Raw genomic sequence first — 6,000 nt, 5'->3', positions numbered from 1 at the left:
TCGTAAAGCTCGCACAACTAAGACCAGCGACAGAGGACGCTTTCTTATGGAAGCATAGGGAGGGAAGATTCAAATCTCATTTTAGCTTGAAGCAGACCTGGCTTCTCATTCGTACGGAATCAGCCAAAGCCCAATGGCATTCAGGAGTCTTGTTCACACATTCTACTCCAAATTTCTCGGTGACCGGGTGCAAGGTTGGAATGTAGGAGCAGACACATCGTGTATTCTCTGTAATTCTGCTCTTGAATCTCGGAACCATCTCTTCTTCTCTTGCAGTTTCACGGAAGAAATCTGGACTAAGCTTACCAAGAACCTGTTAAAGAGCAGCTTCTCTACAAACTGGGAAGATCTGATTATACTCATCTCTGGATCACAGTTTGATCGTACTGCCCTGTTCCTGTTTCCCTATACTTTCCAAGCTGCCATTCATTACATCTAGAGAGAGCGAAATTCTTGCCAGCATGGAGAAAGCCCTCTTGCAGCAGGTAGGATTCTGCATCTTATCGACAAGCTGGTTAGATGTCGAATCCAATCTATCCGCTATATGGAGATAGGAGGTTTGAAGATGTTCTTCAAACTTGGTTTCGTACTCGTCTCTGAGAAGCTTTCTAGTTCGAGAGATGTTAATTTTCTTTTTGCCATTTAGCTTTCATTCTTTAACAAAAAGACACACCTCATGGTTGTAACAAAGTCTTTTTTTATCTTGAATATAATTTTACATTTCATTCAAAAGAAAATATTTGTGTTAAAATCTGATTGATTGACTGATACATGTCAAAATTTATTGTGCTTTTGTTTTACTGGGCAGAATTAAACAGCTATTTCTTGAGATCTTGGAGAACTTAGTCACGTGATTGTGTCATTCTGCTGGCAATACTTCTTCTCCAGGCTTCATTTGTTCTCATGTTTCTCTTGCTCTACATTACAACTTTAGACAGCTTTTTATAGGATCGTCAATCTATTTTTTCATTAGAAGTATTATATCTTATTCAGTCTATACGAAGTTTGAGGCTTTGTTTATAACTAATTGCGTTGATATTACCTATTTCCACATAAAATAGTTCTGTATCTATTTTCACACCAATTTTGCAATTTGTGATTGCTGTTTAAAAACCAAACTTGCATTGAATAAACCAAATCCTAAACCAAATATAAACTTGGATATAGGGGTGGTTGTATGTTTCATTGAACCGTTTTAGAAGATAACTAGCCGAGAACTTCTTTGGGAACCAAGAGCCAAAGTCTATAGATCGTTGGTTCGAATAGTTCTTACGACAAAACTAATATTTTATGTTGTGGTTTCGGGTTTGAGGGATTACGGGCTTCGGCCCAGAATTTTCTGATAATCCTAAAAAAAAAAAAAAACTCTTTAGGCACTTCGATAATATCTTCTCCAACAATGTGCCATGATCCTTAACAATTATTTTTTCACGTGAGGGAATTCATTACCTAAGACCGTGTTATTGCCACGGTCTCTGAGCCAAGACTATTTATGTTCTAATACTCCCTCCGTTTCATAATAAGTGTTATTCTGACACATTTCACACTGATTAAGAAACTAATAAAATATACAAATATATCATTAATTAATATATTTTTATAATATTTAATTACAAAGACTGTTATCTTTAAATGAGGGATAAAACAGGAAATAAAAGTAAAAAGTTACATTGAAAATGCAGAATGACATTCTTTTTAAAACAAAAAATAAAATCTAAAACAACACTTATTATGAAATGGAGGGAATATATAATAATTGCGATTAAATAAGCATTGTTTGATAATGATAACAATGCTTGCAAAAACAGAAAACAATAAATAAAGAGAAACTCAAAATTTAAGTTGATTAGAAGACCAAAGTCACGTGTATCATTTTCTCCCCCAATTCATTTTCCTTTTGGTTATTTTGGCTTATTCTCCTCTCATTAAGAAAAATAATTAATTACATATTAAATCTGTTTTTCATGCCTTGAGCACATGATCTAGTTTAGTCTCTTCCATCTTTGTGTGCCTTTTTCTGCTAAGTGTCTTTTACAGAATGATGTATCAAATCTAGACATTTTACCTAATTAGGAAGAACACAATCTAAGGCTTCACAGATAATTTTTCTGTATCGTAAGTTTTATAGTAAAAATGGTTAAATGTACATGTTTTACTTTTTTTTTATTTGAGAAAAAATGTTTTTACTTTTTTTCTTTTTTGCTTTGTTGAAAACTATGTTTTGTTTCGTTTAGAACATTTCTATATATCATGTTTTCAAGAAACATTTAATAGCTATTGTCTTACGTTAAGTTCGAAGAATATTAAGCCAAATCAGAAGCACATTATTTACAAAAAAAAACATAAATTCATGACGTATATTTAAGGTGTAAATTCAAATTCTCTGGAATCTACATAATCGGAACGTAGATTTTTAAAAACTATACCCTTAAATCTTGAATTTGGTGGAAGTAGACAATTATGAGGGTAAACAAAATAATTTTCTTACATATTAAATGATCAATACGTTGTATCTGGACACCGAGGAACATAACAGGTATAGATGTAACTTTATAAACATGATTACAATTAATTATTAGCACTTAAATATAAAGTAATGAATTGTTAAATTAGCTCATTCTCATGTGCATCAGTGCATGATGAGATATTCCACATTACATTGCCTCTTGTCTCTCCTCTACTCACACTGCTTTGCGAAGTAAGCCTCACATGCAAGTTACTACTAATTTGGCTTTGCTTAATATAACTTCCTTTCTTAACTTTATTACTTCTATATTACAACAAAATAATATAAATGATTCCCAAAATAGGTAATATGACGTGTTTGCCATTTCTCGAAGGTCAAGAGCGCATTAGATGTCTTAACTAAAAAGAATATTTGGAAAGTTAGAGAAGAATCTTACGCACACAGTTCAACTAATTCAGAGAGTTTAAGAAATTTCATATTCGAATCTCAATTCAGAGTTTAGAGAGTCGACAAATATACACATGGCAAGCGCAGACAAATTGACTGAAACAAAGCACTAATGCTTCTACACAAATGCTCTTTTCAAGTGTCTGAGTAGTGTCTACGCGTGCCGAGGTTCTATACTAGTTTCAATTATCAAATATACTATTGAAATGCAGGGTCGGCCCAAAGTGATTTGACGCCTAAAACGTACCGTAAAAATGATGTCTTTAATCAATTTTTTTTTTGCAGCATATTTTTAAATATATAATTAAAAGTTTTTGAAATAAGAGGATAAACAACTTTTTTTGCTTAAAATCGATTTTCTCTGCTTAAAATCATTTTTTAAAGCTTAAGATCGATTTTTAAGCCTAAATTAATTTTTTAAGCTTAAGATCAATTTTTTTAAGCTCTAAATCGATTTTTTGAAGCCTAGAATTGATTTTTAAAGCCAAAATCGATTTTTTGAATCCCAAAGTCGATTTTTATAAGCCAAAATCGATTTTTATAAGGCAGAACCAATTTTTTTGAAGCTCAAAATCGATTTTTATAAGCCATAATCGATTTTTTTTAAAAAAAAATATTTGATAGGGATAATGACTCTTAATTATTGGCAATTTTTCCTTCCCATTTTTTGTACTTGGTCGATGTGGGATAAATGTATTTACACATATTTATAAAAAAAAAATTAGACTTTTTTTACTGTCCCCAAAATTAGTGTTTTTTGGGCCGTCCTTAAATCATTGTTTTACGGGACTTAGCTGTGGACTGGTCCTGTTGATATGTAATATCACATAAAAGAGATAAAACAGTAATTTAGATTGGAAGTAGGTTTTTTTTATTTTCTTATTGATATAAGCTCAGAAGAATACAACTGAGTTCGTTCATGTGAGAATAATAAACCAACTTGAACTTATGAGTCTAATGAAATTGAGGTACTTGAATATCTTTAGTTCTCAATTTCTTAGTCTCTCTTGAATTTTCTGTGTCTTCGATGGGGATTCTCTCCTCCTTTTATACTGGTACGTAGTCGCTCTAATTGAGACTTTCCTCCCCCCCCCACCCTACTTCCTTGATATGGAATTTCTTAGAGAATTTTATTTTCTCTATGTCGAAAATGCAAACTTTCTTTTTTTCTTTAGGAAGTTTTCACCGACCTTCTCTTGGTGGGCTTACATTGGCCTATAATCTCGATCAGCCCAATCTTTTCAATACTCTTCCATCGTTGATCGGGCTTATCTATGTCGATCTCGATTTGTACCGGAGAAAGCCGGAAGAACACTTTTCACTTCCAACATATACGTATCCAACATATACGTATTGATCTATTTTCTAGGCTAAATTTTAATGACTGCTTAAAAAAAATTCGAGTATGGAAAAAACATAGAGCCAAAAACATTGAGAGATTTTTATTTTACTGTGATAAATTTGTATCCTCAACCTTTTTTTTTTTGGTTAAAGTTTTCAACCCACACTAAGAATATAAAAGGAGTGTTACTATTAGATTTTTTTAGCTGAAATTATAAAGGTAAAAATTTGTAAATAGTGATAATTGAAAAACTTTGGTTTATCTTTAAATAACAGAATATTGAATGGCTTTTTAGCAATAGACAAGAAGTTGATAATCGGGCAAGAGATGAATGGATTGAAGATTTAGAAGTGAAAGTATGGGAGCCAATGAGTTTAGTATTTTGTTGAAAAAAATAATTACACATGAACAAACACAAAGAATTTGCAAGTGTAAAAGTGTAGTATGTGTTGAATGTGGGGAAGTTGTTTTTTCCTCCTTGATATTACACTTACTTTAAGACTCCGAGTCCATGTTTAACAATTTTACTTACTCAACTTGATTCGTCATTAATGGCATTTAATCCTGTGCATACGACACTCTTTGGTGGTTTTAGCCATTGGTTTGTATGAGTTTTCGGTTCAATTCGGAATTGACCACGAGTTCAGCATATATTACCTTCTACGTGATCCACTGGTTTTGTTTTAGTTCTCTGTTTCACTTCTTCTTTTTTATTCATTTCTTCGACTGTTTACTCTTCGTTTAACACTTAGGCATACTTTTACTGGACCGGAATTTACCCACTTACAGTTTTGTTTTAATAGAATTCTGATGTGCACATTTCTAAAGATTTTTTAAATACAATTGATTTTATTTTAGAAAATTGGCTATCAAGTGGTGGTCGTCCTAAGTCTCATCAGTCATCCAATATAAAGAAATATAGATTCTTATTCTAAATGCTGAGCTGAAATGTTAAAAATAAATTAACAAAGATAGGGAAGAAAAAGATAAAACGAACATGTATGACTTCTTTTAAAAGAAGTATATGAACATAAAACCTAGGAAAAGTATTAATTTACATGTTTTGGTCTCCGATTCTTGAGAGAATATCAACACAAATTGAAAAAAAAAGACACGTTTAATACTTAGGGTAACCCAATACACAAGAAATCGTATACTTTTTAAATATCTTTACTTTTCAACACTAGAAATCATAATATTTTTGATATGATATCAACTTCTAATGTAAGAAAGTTAATATGATATCAACTTCTAATTTTTCAGATAAAGGATTATTGGCGCATAGCTATTTCACATTGTTTTTTAATCGTCTTGGTGTTTCATTAAAGTAAACTTTAAGCTATGTAACAGAGCAAAACAAGAGTTCAAAAAAACCAAAATAACAAGGGTAGTCAGTTGGTGCTAGTATACGACATTGTCTCGTCATTTAAAAATCAAAACTGAATATAAATTAGCAAGTTGGTGCTAGTATGCGACATTAGTATTACATCATCTCTAAAACCACAATTTAAGGAGCTATTATTATTAATTTTAGTGTTACTATCTTCTATGATTTCTAGGATATACAAAGATTAAAAGAATAAAATAAAACGATGACAGCAAAGAAATAATTTAAAGCGTAGTTTTACTTTTACATGATTATTATTAAAAAAGAAACAGAACTCTCGATCTTAATATATTTGAGCTTCAATAATAGAAGATGGAATAGTCATGATTTTTTTTTCAGCTACCCATCAATTAGATC

The sequence above is a fragment of the Eutrema salsugineum genome, unplaced genomic scaffold (genome assembly GCF_000478725.1).
Source record: "Eutrema salsugineum unplaced genomic scaffold, Eutsalg1_0 scaffold_1, whole genome shotgun sequence".
Taxonomy (NCBI): Eukaryota; Viridiplantae; Streptophyta; class Magnoliopsida; order Brassicales; family Brassicaceae; genus Eutrema; species Eutrema salsugineum.
Note: the sequence above shows the minus strand (reverse complement) of the source record.